Below are 13117 nucleotides of genomic sequence, written 5' to 3'. Positions count from 1 at the left end.
ATATTTGGATCGGGTGTGGAGGGTGAGGGGTCCTCTTTGGACAACCCTTCGTTAAAGGAGTCGACTTTGTTGCCGCTTGCTCTTCTTTTGCTTTATTACTTCTACAACTACGGGAATGAAGATTATCAGGAGAGCTTCAATAAAATGTTGTGAGATGTGCAGAGGAGGGAAGTCTTTCATGATTTAGGAGGTCAAAAGGAGATGAACATCCATGAAATGTCCAAAATGGTTTACACAAGATGCTTGTTGCACCTGGTATTCCCAAGCGGTCTCCCATCCAGGTACTAACCAGGCCCAACCCTGCTTAGCTTCCGAGATCAGACGAGATCGGGCGTTTTCAGGGTAGTATGGCCGTGAGCAACATTGTCGCTGAACAAATCCCCTTTGGAAATCCGAACGGTCCATAGTCTTGCATGTGGATCGTGTATTTGGATATTTGGATCGGGTGTGGAGGGTGAGGGGTCCTCTTTGGAGAACCCTTCGTTAAAGGAGTCGACTTTGTTGCCGCTTGCTCTTCTTTTGCTTTATTACTTCTACAACTACGGGAATGAAGATTATCAGGAGAGCTTCAATAAAATGTTGTGAGATGTGCAGAGGAGGGAAGTCTTTCATGATTTAGGAGGTCAAAAGGAGATGAACATCCATGAAATGTCCAAAATGGTTTACACAAGATGCTTGTTGCACCTGGTATTCCCAAGCGGTCTCCCATCCAGGTACTAACCAGGCCCAACCCTGCTTAGCTTCCGAGATCAGACGAGATCGGGCGTTTTCAGGGTAGTATGGCCGTGAGCAACATTGTCGCTGAACAAATCCCCTTTGGAAATCCGAACGGTCCATAGTCTTGCATGTGGATCGTGTATTTGGATATTTGGATCGGGTGTGGAGGGTGAGGGGTCCTCTTTGGAGAACCCTTCGTTAAAGGAGTCGACTTTGTTGCCGCTTGCTCTTCTTTTGCTTTATTACTTCTACAACTACGGGAATGAAGATTATCAGAAGGAGAGCTCCAATAAAATGTTGTGAGATGTGCAGAGGAGGGAAGTCTTTCATGATTTAGGAGGTCAAAAGGAGATGAACATCCATGAAATGTCGAAAATGGTTTTGACAAGATGCTTACAGCACCTGGTATTCCCAAGCGGTCTCCCATCCAGGTACTATCCAGGCCCAACCCTGCTTAGCTTCCGAGATCAGACGAGATCAGACGAGATCGGGCGTTTTCAGGGAAGTATGGCCGTGAGCAACATTGTCGCTGAACAAATCCCCTTTGGAAACCCGAACGGTCCATAGTCTTGCATGTGGATCGTGTATTTGGATATTTGGATCCGGTGTGGAGGGTGAGTGGTCCTCTTTGGAGAACCCTTCGTTAAAGGAGTCGACTTTGTTGCCGCTTGCTCTTCTTTTGCTTGATTACTTCTACAACTACGGGAATGAAGATTATCAGAAGGAGAGCTCCAATAAAATGTTGTGAGATGTGCAGAGGAGGGAAGTCTTTCATGATTTAGGAGGTCAAAAGGAGATGAACATCCATGAAATGTCGAAAATGGTTTTGACAAGATGCTTACAGCACCGGGTATTCCCAAGCGGTCTCCCATCCAGGTACTAACCAGGCCCAATCCTGCTTAGCTTCCGAGATCAGACGAGATCGGGCGTTTTCAGGGTAGTATGGCCGTGAGCAACATTGTTGCTGAACAAATCCCCTTTGGAAATCCGAACGGTCCATAGTCTTGCATGTGGATCGTGTATTTGGATATTTGGATCGGGTGTGGAGGGTGAGTGGTCCTCTTTGGAGAACCCTTCGTTAAAGGAGTCGACTTTGTTGCCGCTTGCTCTTCTTTTGCTTTATTACTTCTACAACTACGGGAATGAAGATTTTCAGAAGGAGAGCTTCAATAAAATGTTGTGAGATGTGCAGAGGAGGGAAGTCTTTCATGATTTAGGAGGTCAAAAGGAGATGAACATCCATGAAATGTCGAAAATGGTTTTGACAAGATGCTTACAGCACCTGTTATTCCCAAGCAGTCTCCCATCCAGGCACTAACCAGGCCCAACCCTGCTTAGCTTCCGAGATCAGTCGAGAGCGGGCGTTTTCTGGGTAGTATGGCCGTGAGCAACATTGTCGCTGAACGAATCCCCTTTGGAAATCCGAACGGTCCATAGTCTTGCATGTGGATCGTGTATTTGGATATTTGGATCGGGTGTGGAGGGTGAGGGGTCCTCTTTGGAGAACCCTTCGTTAAAGGAGTCGACTTTGTTGCCGCTTGCTCGTCTTTTGCTTCATTACTTCTACAACTACGGGAATGAAGATTATCAGAAGGAGAGCTTCAATAAAATGTTGTGAGATGTGCAGAGGAGGGAAGTCTTTCATGATTTAGGAGGTCAAAAGGAGATGAACATCCATGAAATGTCGAAAATGGTTTTGACAAGATGCTTACAGCACCTGGTATTCCCAAGCAGTCTCCCACCCATGTACTAACCAGGCCCAACCCTGCTTAGCTTCCAAGATCAGACGAGATCGGGCGTTTTCAGGGTAGTATGGCCGTGAGCAACAGTGTCGCTGAACAAATCCCCTTTGGAAATCCGAACGGTCCATAGTCTTGCATGTGGATCGTGTATTTGTATATTTGGATCGGGTGTGGAGGGTGAGGGGTCCTCTTTGGAGAACCCTTCGTTAAAGGAGTCGACTTTGTTGCCGCTTGCTCTTCTTTTGCTTTATTACTTCTACAACTACGGGAATGAAGATTATCAGAAGGAGAGCTTCAATAAAATGTTGTGAGGTGTGCAGAGGAGGGAAGTCTTTCATGATTTAGGAGGTCAAAAGGAGATGAACATCCATGAAATGTCGAAAATGGTTTTGACAAGATGCTTACAGCACCTGGTATTCCCAAGCGGTCTCCCATCCAGGTACTAACCAGGCCCAACCCTGCTTGGCTTCCGAGATCAGACGAGATCGGGCGTTTTCAGGGTAGTATGGCCGTGAGCAACATTGTCGCTGAACAAATCCCCTTTGGAAATCCGAACGGTCCATAGTCTTGCATGTGGATCGTGTATTAGGATATTTGGATCGGGTGTGGAGGGTGAGGGGTCCTCTTTGGAGAACCCTTCGTTAAAGGAGTCGACTTTGTTGCCGCTTGCTATTCTTTTGCTTTATTACTTCTACAACTACGGGAAAGAAGATTATCAGAAGTAGAGCTTCAATAAAATGTTGTGAGATGTGCAGAGGAGGGAAGTCTTTCATGATTTAGGAGGTCAAAAGGAGATGAACATCCATGAAATGTCCAAAATGGTTTTGACAAGATGCTTACAGCACCTGGTATTCCCAAGCAGTCTCCCATCCAGGTACTATCCAGGCCCAACCCTGCTTAGCTTCCGAAATCAGTCGAGATCGGGCGTTTTCATGGTAGTATGGCCGTGAGCAACATTGTCGCTGAACAAATCCCATTTGGAAATCCAAACGGTCCATAGTCTTGCATGTGGATCGTGTATTTGGATATTTGGATCGGGTGTGGAGAGTGAGGGGTCCTCTTTGGAGAACCCTTCGTTAAAGGAGTCGACTTTGTTGCCGCTTGCTCTTCTTTTGCTTTATTACTTCTACAACTACGGGAATGAAGATTATCAGAAGGAGAGCTTCAATAAAATGTTGTGAGATGTGCAGAGGAGGGAAGTCTTTCATGATTTAGGAGGTCAAAAGGAGATGAACATCCATGAAATGTCGAAAATGGTTTTGACAAGATGCTTACAGCACCTGGTATTCCCAAGCGGTCTCCCATCCAGGTACTAACCAGGCCCAACCCTGCTTAGCTTCCGAGATCAGACGAGATCGGGCGTTTTCAGGGTAGTATGGCCGTGAGCACCATTGTCGCTGTACAAATCCCCTTTGGAAATTCGACCGGTCCATAGTCTTGCATGTGGATCGTGTATTTGGATATCTGGATCCGGTGTGGAGGGTGAGTGGTCCTCTTTGGAGAACCCTTCGTTAAAGGAGTCGACTTTGTTGCCGCTTGCTCTTCTTTTGCTTTATTACTTCTACAACTACGGGAATGAAGATTTTCAGAAGGAGAGCTTCAATAAAATGTTGTGAGATGTGCAGAGGAGGGAAGTCTTTCATGATTTAGGAGGTCAAAAGGAGATGAACATCCATGAAATGTCGAAAATGGTTTTGACAAGATGCTTACAGCACCTGGTATTCCCAAGCGGTCTCCCATCCAGGTACTATCCAGGCCCAACCCTGCTTAGCTTCCGAGATCAGACGAGATCAGACGAGATCGGGTGTTTTCAGGGAAGTATGGCCGTGAGCAACATTGTCGCTGAACAAATCCCCTTTGGAAACCCGAACGGTCCATAGTCTTGCATGTGGATCGTGTATTTGGATATTTGGATCCGGTGTGGAGGGTGAGTGGTCCTCTTTGGAGAACCCTTCGTTAAAGGAGTCGACTTTGTTGCCGCTTGCTCTTCTTTTGCTTGATTACTTCTACAACTACGGGAATGAAGATTATCAGAAGGAGAGCTCCAATAAAATGTTGTGAGATGTGCAGAGGAGGGAAGTCTTTCATGATTTAGGAGGTCAAAAGGAGATGAACATCCATGAAATGTCGAAAATGGTTTTGACAAGATGCTTACAGCACCGGGTATTCCCAAGCGGTCTCCCATCCAGGTACTAACCAGGCCCAATCCTGCTTAGCTTCCGAGATCAGACGAGATCGGGCGTTTTCAGGGTAGTATGGCCGTGAGCAACATTGTTGCTGAACAAATCCCCTTTGGAAATCCGAACGGTCCATAGTCTTGCATGTGGATCGTGTATTTGGATATTTGGATCGGGTGTGGAGGGTGAGTGGTCCTCTTTGGAGAACCCTTCGTTAAAGGAGTCGACTTTGTTGCCGCTTGCTCTTCTTTTGCTTTATTACTTCTACAACTACGGGAATGAAGATTTTCAGAAGGAGAGCTTCAATAAAATGTTGTGAGATGTGCAGAGGAGGGAAGTCTTTCATGATTTAGGAGGTCAAAAGGAGATGAACATCCATGAAATGTCGAAAATGGTTTTGACAAGATGCTTACAGCACCTGTTATTCCCAAGCAGTCTCCCATCCAGGCACTAACCAGGCCCAACCCTGCTTAGCTTCCGAGATCAGTCGAGAGCGGGCGTTTTCTGGGTAGTATGGCCGTGAGCAACATTGTCGCTGAACGAATCCCCTTTGGAAATCCGAACGGTCCATAGTCTTGCATGTGGATCGTGTATTTGGATATTTGGATCGGGTGTGGAGGGTGAGGGGTCCTCTTTGGAGAACCCTTCGTTAAAGGAGTCGACTTTGTTGCCGCTTGCTCGTCTTTTGCTTCATTACTTCTACAACTACGGGAATGAAGATTATCAGAAGGAGAGCTTCAATAAAATGTTGTGAGATGTGCAGAGGAGGGAAGTCTTTCATGATTTAGGAGGTCAAAAGGAGATGAACATCCATGAAATGTCGAAAATGGTTTTGACAAGATGCTTACAGCACCTGGTATTCCCAAGCAGTCTCCCACCCATGTACTAACCAGGCCCAACCCTGCTTAGCTTCCAAGATCAGACGAGATCGGTCGTTTTCAGGGTAGTATGGCCGTGAGCAACAGTGTCGCTGAACAAATCCCCTTTGGAAATCCGAACGGTCCATAGTCTTGCATGTGGATCGTGTATTTGTATATTTGGATCGGGTGTGGAGGGTGAGGGGTCCTCTTTGGAGAACCCTTCGTTAAAGGAGTCGACTTTGTTGCCGCTTGCTCTTCTTTTGCTTTATTACTTCTACAACTACGGGAATGAAGATTATCAGAAGGAGAGCTTCAATAAAATGTTGTGAGGTGTGCAGAGGAGGGAAGTCTTTCATGATTTAGGAGGTCAAAAGGAGATGAACATCCATGAAATGTCGAAAATGGTTTTGACAAGATGCTTACAGCACCTGGTATTCCCAAGCGGTCTCCCATCCAGGTACTAACCAGGCCCAACCCTGCTTGGCTTCCGAGATCAGACGAGATCGGGCGTTTTCAGGGTAGTATGGCCGTGAGCAACATTGTCGCTGAACAAATCCCCTTTGGAAATCCGAACGGTCCATAGTCTTGCATGTGGATCGTGTATTAGGATATTTGGATCGGGTGTGGAGGGTGAGGGGTCCTCTTTGGAGAACCCTTCGTTAAAGGAGTCGACTTTGTTGCCGCTTGCTATTCTTTTGCTTTATTACTTCTACAACTACGGGAATGAAGATTATCAGAAGGAGAGCTTCAATAAAATGTTGTGAGATGTGCAGAGGAGGGAAGTCTTTCATGATTTAGGAGGTCAAAAGGAGATGAACATCCATGAAATGTCGAAAATGGTTTTGACAAGATGCTTACAGCACCTGGTATTCCCAAGCGGTCTCCCATCCAGGTACTAACCAGGCCCAACCCTGCTTAGCTTCCGAGATCAGACGAGATCGGGCGTTTTCAGGGTAGTATGGCCGTGAGCAACATTGTCGCTGAACAAATCCCCTTTGGAAATCCGAACGGTCCATAGTCTTGCATGTGGATCGTGTATTTGGATATTTGGATCGGGTGTGGAGGGTGAGGGGTCCTCTTTGGAGAACCCTTCGTTAAAGGAGTCGACTTTGTTGCCGCTTGCTCTTCTTTTGCTTTATTACTTCTACAACTACGGGAATGAAGATTATCAGAAGGAGAGCTTCAATAAAATGTTGTGAGATGTGCAGAGGAGGGAAGTCTTTCATGATTTAGGAGGTCAAAAGGAGATGAACATCCATGAAATGTCGAAAATGGTTTTGACAAGATGCTTACAGCACCTGGTATTCCCAAGCGGTCTCCCATCCAGGTACTAACCAGGCCCAACCCTGCTTAGCTTCCGAGATCAGACGAGAGCGGGCGTTTTCTGGGTAGTATGGCCATGAGCAACATTGTCGCTGAACAAATCCCCTTTGGAAATTCGAACGGTCCATAGTCTTGCATGTGGATCGTGTATTTGGATATTTGGATCGGGTGTGGAGGGTGAGGGGTCCTCTTTGGAGAACCCTTCGTTAAAGGAGTCGACTTTGTTGCCGCTTGCTCTTCTTTTGCTTTATTACTTCTACAACTACGGGAATGAAGATTATCAGAAGGAGAGCTTCAATAAAATGTTGTGAGATGTGCAGAGGAGGGAAGTCTTTCATGATTTAGGAGGTCAAAAGGAGATGAACATCCATGAAATGTCGAAAATGGTTTTGACAAGATGCTTACAGCACCTGGTATTCCCAAGCGGTCTCCCATCCAGGTACTAACCAGGCCCAACCCTGCTTAGCTTCCGAGATCAGACGAGATCGGGCGTTTTCAGGGTAGTATGGCCGTGAGCAACATTGTCGCTGAACAAATCCCCTTTGGAAATCCGAACGTTCCATAGTCTTGCATGTGGATCGTGTATTTGGATATTTGGATCGGGTGTGGAGGGTGAGGGGTCCTCTTTGGAGAACCCTTCGTTAAAGGAGTCGACTTTGTTGCCGCTTGCTCTTCTTTTGCTTTTTTACTTCTACAACTACGGGAATGAAGATTATCAGAAGGAGAGCTTCAATAAAATGTTGTGAGATGTGCAGAGGAGGGAAGTCTTTCATGATTTAGGAGGTCAAAAGGAGATGAACATCCATGAAATGTCGAAAATGGTTTTGACAAGATGCTTACAGCACCTGGTATTCCCAAGCGGTCTCCCATCCAGGTACTAACCAGACCCAACCCTGCTTAGCTTCCGAGATGAGACGAGATCGGGCGTTTTCAGGGTAGTATGGCCGTGAGCAACATTGTCGCTGAACAAATCCCCTTTGGAAATCCGAACGGTCCATAGTCTTGCATGTGGATCGTGTATTTGGATATTTGGATCGGGTGTGGAGGGTGAGGGGTCCTCTTTGGAGAACCCTTCGTTAAAGGAGTCGACTTTGTTGCCGCCTGCTCTTCTTTTGCTTTATTACTTCTACAACTACGGGAATGAAGATTATCAGAAGGAGAGCTTCAATAAAATGTTGTGAGATGTGCAGAGGCGGGAAGTCTTTCATGATTTAGGAGGTCAAAAGGAGATGAACATCCATGAAATGTCGAAAATGGTTTTGACAAGACGCTTACAGCACCTGGTATTCCCAAGCGGTCTCCCATCCAGGTACTAACCAGGCCCAACCCTGCTTAGCTTCCGAGATGAGACGAGATCGGGCGTTTTCAGGGTAGTATGGCCGCGAGCAACATTGTCGCTGAACAAATCCCCTTTGGAAATCCGAACGGTCCATAGTCTTGCATGTGGATCGTGTATTTGGATATTTGGATCCGGTGTGGAGGGAGAGTGGTCCTCTTTGGAGAACCCTTCGTTAAAGGAGTCGACTTTGTTGCCGCTTGCTCTTCTTTTGCTTTATTACTTCTACAACTACGGGAATGAAGATTATCAGAAGGAGAGCTTCAATAAAATGTTGTGAGATGTGCAGAGGAGAGAAGTCTTTCATGATTTAGGAGGTCAAAAGGAGATGAACATCCATGAAATGTCGAAAATGGTTTTGACAAGATGCTTACAGCACCTGGTATTCCCAAGCGGTCTCCCATCCAGGTACTATCCAGGCCCAACCCTGCTTAGCTTCCGAGATCAGACGAGATCGGGCGTTTTCAGGGTAGTATGGCCGTGAGCAACATTGTCGCTGAACAAATCCCCTTTGGAAATCCGAACGGTCCATAGTCTTGCATGTGGATCGTGTATTTGGATATTTGGATCGGGTGTGGAGGGTGAGGGGTCCTCTTTGGAGAACCCTTCGTTAAAGGAGTCGACTTTGTTGCCGCTTGCTCTTCTTTTGCTTGATTACTTCTACAACTACGGGAATGAAGATTTTCAGAAGGAGAGCTTCAATAAAATGTTGTGAGATGTGCCGAGGAGGGAAGTCTTTCATGATTTAGGAGGTCAAAAGGAGATGAACATCCATGAAATGTCGAAAATGGTTTTGACAAGATGCTTACAGCACCTGGTATTCCCAAGCAGTCTCCCATCCAGGTACTAACAGGGCCCAACCCTGCTTAGCTTCCGAGATCAGACGAGATCGGGGGTTTTCAGGGTAGTATGGCCGTGAGCAACATTGTCGCTGAACAAATCCCCTTTGGAAATCCGAACGGTCCATAGTCTTGCATGTGGATCGTGTATTTGGATATTTGGATCCGGTGTGGAGGGTGAGTGGTCCTCTTTGGAGAACCCTTCGTTAAAGGAGTCGACTTTGTTGCCGCTTGCTCTTCTTTTGCTTTATTACTTCTACAACTACGGGAATGAAGATTATCAGAAGGAGAGCTTCAATAAAATGTTGTGAGATGTGCAGAGGAGGGAAGTCTTTCATGATTTAGGAGGTCAAAAGGAGATGAACATCCATGAAATGTTGAAAATGGTTTTGACAAGATGCTTACAGCACCTGGTATTCTCAAGCAGTCTCCCATCCAGGTACTAACCAGGCCCAACCCTGCTTAGCTTCCGAGATCAGACGAGATCGGGCGTTTTCAGGGTAGTATGGCCGTGAGCAACATTGTCGCTGAACAAATCCCCTTATGAAATCCGAACGGTCCATAGTCTTGCATGTGGATCGTGTATTTGGATATTTGGATCGGGTGTGGAGGGTGAGGGGTCCTCTTTGGAGAACCCTTCGTTAAAGGAGTCGACTTTGTTGCCGCTTGCTCTTCTTTTGCTTTATTACTTCTACAACTACGGGAATGAAGATTTTCAGAAGGAGAGCTTCAATAAAATGTTGTGAGATGTGCAGAGGAGGGAAGTCTTTCATGATTTAGGAGGTCAAAAGGAGATGAACATCCATGAAATGTCGAAAATGGTTTTGACAAGATGCTTACAGCACCTGTTATTCCCAAGCAGTCTCCCATCCAGGTACTAACCAGGCCCAACCCTGCTTAGCTTCCGAGATCAGACGAGATCGGGCGTTTTCAGGGTAGTATGGCCGTGAGCAACATTGTCGCTGAACAAATCCCCTTTGGAAATCCGAACAGTCCATAGTCTTGCATGTGGATCATGTATTTGGATATTTGGATCGGGTGTGGAGGGTGAGGGGTCCTCTTTGGAGAACCCTTCGTTAAAGGAGTCGACTTTGTTGCCGCTTGCTCTTCTTTTGCTTTATTACTTCTACAACTACGGGAATGAAGATTATTCAAAGGAGAGCTTCAATAAAATGTTGTGAGATGTGCAGAGGAGGGAAGTCTTTCATGATTTAGGAGGTCAAAAGGAGATGAACATCCATGAAATGTCGAAAATGGTTTTGACAAGATGCTTACAGCACCTGGTATTCCCAAGCGGTCTCCCATCCAGGTACTAACCAGGCCCAACCCTGCTTAGCTTCCGAGATCAGACGAGAACGGGCTTTTTCTGGGTAGTATGGCCGTGAGCAACATAGTCGCTGAACAAATCCCCTATGGAAACCCGAACGGTCCATAGTCTTGCATGTGGATCGTGTATTTGGATATTTGGATAGGGTGTGGAGGGTGAGGGGTCCTCTTTGGAGAACCCTTCGTTAAAGGAGTCGACTTTGTTGCCGCTTGCTCTTCTTTTGCTTTATTACTTCTACAACTACGGGAATGAAGATTATCAGAAGGAGAGCTTCAATAAAATGTTGTGAGATGTGCAGAGGAGGGAAGTCTTTCATGATTAAGGAGGTCAAAAGGAGATGAACATCCATGAAATGTCGAAAATGGTTTTGACAAGATGCTTACAGCACCTGGTATTCCCAAGCGGTCTCCCATCCAGGTACTAACCAGGCCCAACCTTGCTTAGCTTCCGAGATGAGACGAGATCGGGCGTTTTCAGGGTAGTATGGCCGTGAGCAACATTGTCGCTGAACAAATCCCCTTTGGAAATCCGAACGGTCCATAGTCTTGCATGTGGATCGTGTATTTGGATATTTGGATCCGGTGTGGAGGGAGAGTGGTCCTCTTTGGAGAACCCTTCGTTAAAGGAGTCGACTTTGTTGCCACTTGCTCTTCTTTTGCTTTATTACTTCTACAACTACGGGAATGAAGATTATCAGAAGGAGAGCTTCAATAAAATGTTGTGAGATGTGCAGAGGAGGGAAGTCTTTCATGATTTAGGAGGTCAAAAGGAGATGAACATCCATGAAATGTCGAAAATGGTTCTGACAAGATGCTTACAGCACCTGGTATTCCCAAGCGGTCTCCCATCCAGGTACTATCCAGGCCCAACTCTGCTTAGCTTCCGAGATCAGACGAGATCGGGCGTTTTCAGGGTAGTATGGCCGTGAGCAACATTGTCGCTGAACAAATCCCCTTTGGAAATCCGAACGGTTCCATAGTCTTGCATGTGGATCGTGTATTTGGATATTTGGATCGGGTGTGGAGGGTGAGGGGTCCTCTTTGGAGAACCCTTCGTTAAAGGAGTCGACTTTGTTGCCGCTTGCTCTTCTTTTGCTTTATTACTTCTACAACTACGGGAATGAAGATTTTCAGAAGGAGAGCTTCAATACAATGTTGTGAGATGTGCAGAGGAGGGAAGTCTTTCATGATTTAGGAGGTCAAAAGGAGATGAACATCCATGAAATGTCGAAAATGGTTTTGACAAGATGCTTACAGCACCTGGTATTCCCAAGCGGTCTCCCATCCAGGTACTAACCAGGCCCAACCCTGCTTAGCTTCCGAGATCAGACGAGATCGGGCGTTTTCAGGGTAGTATGGCCGTGAGCAACATTGTCGCTGAACAAATCCCCTTTGGAAATCCGAACGGTCCATAGTCTTGCATGTGGATCGTGTATTTGGATATTTGGATCGGGTGTGGAGGGTGAGGGGTCCTCTTTGGAGAACCCTTCGTTAAAGGAGTCGACTTTGTTGCCGCTTGCTCTTCTTTTGCTTTATTACTTCTACAACTACGGGAATGAAGATTATCAGAAGGAGAGCTTCAATAAAATGTTGTGAGATGTGCAGAGGAGGGAAGTCTTTCATGATTTAGGAGGTCAAAAGGAGATGAACATCCATGAAATGTCGAAAATGGTTTTGACAAGATGCTTACAGCACCTGGTATTCCCAAGCGGTCTCCCATCCAGGTACTAACCAGGCCCAACCCTGCATAGCTTCCGAGATACGCCGAGATCGGGCGTTTTCAGGGTAGTATGGCCGTGAGCAACATTGTCACTGAACAAATCCCCTTTGGAAATCCGAACGGTCCATAGTCTTGCATGTGGATCGTGTATTTGGATCGGGTGTGGAGGGTGAGGGGTCCTCTTTGGAGAACCTTTCGTTAAAGGAGTCGACTTTGTTGCCGCTTGCTCTTCTTTTGCTTTATTACTTCTACAACTACGGGAATGAAGATTATCAGAAGGAGAGCTTCAATAAAATGTTGTGAGATGTGCAGAGGAGGGAAGTCTTTCATGATTTAGGAGGTCAAAAGGAGATGAACATCCATGAAATGTCGAAAATGGTTTTGACAAGATGCTTACAGCACCTGGTATTCCCAAGCGGTCTCCCATCCAGGTACTAACCAGGCCCAACCCTGCTTCGCTTCCGAGATCAGACGAGATCGGGCGTTTTCAGGGTAGTATGGCCGTGAGCAACATTGTCGCTGAACAAATCCCCTTTGGAAATCCGAACGGTCCATAGTCTTGCATGTGGATCGTGTATTTGGATATTTGGATCGGGTGTGGAGGGTGAGGGGTCCTCTTTGGAGAACCCTTCGTTAAAGGAGTCGACTTTGTTGCCTCTTGCTCTTCTTTTGCTTTATTACTTCTACAACTACGGGAATGAAGATTATCAGAAGGAGAGCTTCAATAAAATGTTGTGAGATGTGCAGAGGAGGGAAGTCTTTCATGATTTAGGAGGTCAAAAGGAGATGAACATCCATGAAATGTCGAAAACGGTTTTGACAAGATGCTTCCAGCACCTGGTATTCCCAAGCGGTCTCCCATCCAGGAACTAACCAGGCCCAACCCTGCTTAGCTTCCGAGATCAGACGAGATCGGGCGTTTTCAGGGTAGTATGGCCGTGAGCAACATTGTCGCTGAACAAATCCCCATTGGAAATCCGAACGGTCCATCGTCTTGCATGTGGATCGTGTATTTGGATATTTGGATCGGGTGTGGAGGGTGAGGGGTCCTCTTTGGAGAATCCTTCGTTAAAGGAG

The 13117-nt window shown here is 46.4% G+C and overlaps 23 non-coding genes and 7 pseudogenes across 23 annotated transcripts; all 30 read right to left on the bottom strand.

The window, feature by feature from the left end:
• Positions 1-240: 240 nt before the first annotated feature.
• On the bottom strand, positions 241-359 carry LOC144069647 (5S ribosomal RNA). The gene has a single exon (XR_013298695.1). It is a non-coding gene; the product is annotated as a 5S ribosomal RNA (ribosomal RNA).
• Positions 360-672: 313 nt separating this feature from the next.
• On the bottom strand, positions 673-791 carry LOC144069646 (5S ribosomal RNA). The gene has a single exon (XR_013298694.1). It is a non-coding gene; the product is annotated as a 5S ribosomal RNA (ribosomal RNA).
• A 316-nt stretch (positions 792-1107) lies between these two features.
• Positions 1108-1236, bottom strand: LOC144069589 (5S ribosomal RNA; annotated as a pseudogene).
• A 316-nt stretch (positions 1237-1552) lies between these two features.
• On the bottom strand, positions 1553-1671 carry LOC144070180 (5S ribosomal RNA). Its single transcript, XR_013299118.1, has one exon. It is a non-coding gene; the product is annotated as a 5S ribosomal RNA (ribosomal RNA).
• A 316-nt stretch (positions 1672-1987) lies between these two features.
• Positions 1988-2106, bottom strand: LOC144069781 (5S ribosomal RNA; annotated as a pseudogene).
• A 316-nt stretch (positions 2107-2422) lies between these two features.
• LOC144069571 (5S ribosomal RNA) lies at positions 2423-2541 on the bottom strand. Its single transcript, XR_013298625.1, has one exon. It is a non-coding gene; the product is annotated as a 5S ribosomal RNA (ribosomal RNA).
• Positions 2542-2857: 316 nt separating this feature from the next.
• On the bottom strand, positions 2858-2976 carry LOC144069977 (5S ribosomal RNA). The gene has a single exon (XR_013298924.1). It is a non-coding gene; the product is annotated as a 5S ribosomal RNA (ribosomal RNA).
• A 316-nt stretch (positions 2977-3292) lies between these two features.
• LOC144069700 (5S ribosomal RNA) lies at positions 3293-3411 on the bottom strand (annotated as a pseudogene).
• Positions 3412-3727: 316 nt separating this feature from the next.
• On the bottom strand, positions 3728-3846 carry LOC144069532 (5S ribosomal RNA). The gene has a single exon (XR_013298589.1). It is a non-coding gene; the product is annotated as a 5S ribosomal RNA (ribosomal RNA).
• A 316-nt stretch (positions 3847-4162) lies between these two features.
• On the bottom strand, positions 4163-4291 carry LOC144069501 (5S ribosomal RNA; annotated as a pseudogene).
• A 316-nt stretch (positions 4292-4607) lies between these two features.
• Positions 4608-4726, bottom strand: LOC144070179 (5S ribosomal RNA). The gene has a single exon (XR_013299117.1). It is a non-coding gene; the product is annotated as a 5S ribosomal RNA (ribosomal RNA).
• A 316-nt stretch (positions 4727-5042) lies between these two features.
• Positions 5043-5161, bottom strand: LOC144069779 (5S ribosomal RNA; annotated as a pseudogene).
• A 316-nt stretch (positions 5162-5477) lies between these two features.
• LOC144069703 (5S ribosomal RNA) lies at positions 5478-5596 on the bottom strand (annotated as a pseudogene).
• A 316-nt stretch (positions 5597-5912) lies between these two features.
• On the bottom strand, positions 5913-6031 carry LOC144069976 (5S ribosomal RNA). The gene has a single exon (XR_013298923.1). It is a non-coding gene; the product is annotated as a 5S ribosomal RNA (ribosomal RNA).
• Positions 6032-6347: 316 nt separating this feature from the next.
• Positions 6348-6466, bottom strand: LOC144069519 (5S ribosomal RNA). The gene has a single exon (XR_013298577.1). It is a non-coding gene; the product is annotated as a 5S ribosomal RNA (ribosomal RNA).
• Positions 6467-6782: 316 nt separating this feature from the next.
• Positions 6783-6901, bottom strand: LOC144069602 (5S ribosomal RNA). Its single transcript, XR_013298652.1, has one exon. It is a non-coding gene; the product is annotated as a 5S ribosomal RNA (ribosomal RNA).
• Positions 6902-7217: 316 nt separating this feature from the next.
• Positions 7218-7336, bottom strand: LOC144069507 (5S ribosomal RNA). The gene has a single exon (XR_013298566.1). It is a non-coding gene; the product is annotated as a 5S ribosomal RNA (ribosomal RNA).
• A 316-nt stretch (positions 7337-7652) lies between these two features.
• LOC144069629 (5S ribosomal RNA) lies at positions 7653-7771 on the bottom strand. The gene has a single exon (XR_013298678.1). It is a non-coding gene; the product is annotated as a 5S ribosomal RNA (ribosomal RNA).
• Positions 7772-8087: 316 nt separating this feature from the next.
• LOC144069597 (5S ribosomal RNA) lies at positions 8088-8206 on the bottom strand. Its single transcript, XR_013298646.1, has one exon. It is a non-coding gene; the product is annotated as a 5S ribosomal RNA (ribosomal RNA).
• A 316-nt stretch (positions 8207-8522) lies between these two features.
• LOC144069890 (5S ribosomal RNA) lies at positions 8523-8641 on the bottom strand. Its single transcript, XR_013298841.1, has one exon. It is a non-coding gene; the product is annotated as a 5S ribosomal RNA (ribosomal RNA).
• Positions 8642-8957: 316 nt separating this feature from the next.
• LOC144069578 (5S ribosomal RNA) lies at positions 8958-9076 on the bottom strand. The gene has a single exon (XR_013298632.1). It is a non-coding gene; the product is annotated as a 5S ribosomal RNA (ribosomal RNA).
• Positions 9077-9392: 316 nt separating this feature from the next.
• LOC144070242 (5S ribosomal RNA) lies at positions 9393-9511 on the bottom strand. The gene has a single exon (XR_013299179.1). It is a non-coding gene; the product is annotated as a 5S ribosomal RNA (ribosomal RNA).
• A 316-nt stretch (positions 9512-9827) lies between these two features.
• LOC144070223 (5S ribosomal RNA) lies at positions 9828-9946 on the bottom strand. The gene has a single exon (XR_013299160.1). It is a non-coding gene; the product is annotated as a 5S ribosomal RNA (ribosomal RNA).
• A 316-nt stretch (positions 9947-10262) lies between these two features.
• LOC144069670 (5S ribosomal RNA) lies at positions 10263-10381 on the bottom strand. The gene has a single exon (XR_013298719.1). It is a non-coding gene; the product is annotated as a 5S ribosomal RNA (ribosomal RNA).
• A 316-nt stretch (positions 10382-10697) lies between these two features.
• LOC144069642 (5S ribosomal RNA) lies at positions 10698-10816 on the bottom strand. The gene has a single exon (XR_013298691.1). It is a non-coding gene; the product is annotated as a 5S ribosomal RNA (ribosomal RNA).
• Positions 10817-11132: 316 nt separating this feature from the next.
• Positions 11133-11251, bottom strand: LOC144070099 (5S ribosomal RNA). The gene has a single exon (XR_013299042.1). It is a non-coding gene; the product is annotated as a 5S ribosomal RNA (ribosomal RNA).
• Positions 11252-11568: 317 nt separating this feature from the next.
• Positions 11569-11687, bottom strand: LOC144069495 (5S ribosomal RNA). Its single transcript, XR_013298555.1, has one exon. It is a non-coding gene; the product is annotated as a 5S ribosomal RNA (ribosomal RNA).
• Positions 11688-12003: 316 nt separating this feature from the next.
• On the bottom strand, positions 12004-12122 carry LOC144069761 (5S ribosomal RNA; annotated as a pseudogene).
• A 308-nt stretch (positions 12123-12430) lies between these two features.
• Positions 12431-12549, bottom strand: LOC144069969 (5S ribosomal RNA). The gene has a single exon (XR_013298916.1). It is a non-coding gene; the product is annotated as a 5S ribosomal RNA (ribosomal RNA).
• A 316-nt stretch (positions 12550-12865) lies between these two features.
• On the bottom strand, positions 12866-12984 carry LOC144069524 (5S ribosomal RNA). Its single transcript, XR_013298582.1, has one exon. It is a non-coding gene; the product is annotated as a 5S ribosomal RNA (ribosomal RNA).
• Positions 12985-13117: the final 133 nt, after the last annotated feature.

This window comes from Stigmatopora argus, chromosome 24, assembly GCF_051989625.1.
Source record: "Stigmatopora argus isolate UIUO_Sarg chromosome 24, RoL_Sarg_1.0, whole genome shotgun sequence".
Lineage (NCBI taxonomy): Eukaryota > Metazoa > Chordata > Actinopteri > Syngnathiformes > Syngnathidae > Stigmatopora > Stigmatopora argus.
The sequence above is the reverse complement of the archived record's forward strand: the minus strand, read 5'-3'. Positions and strand labels throughout refer to the sequence as shown.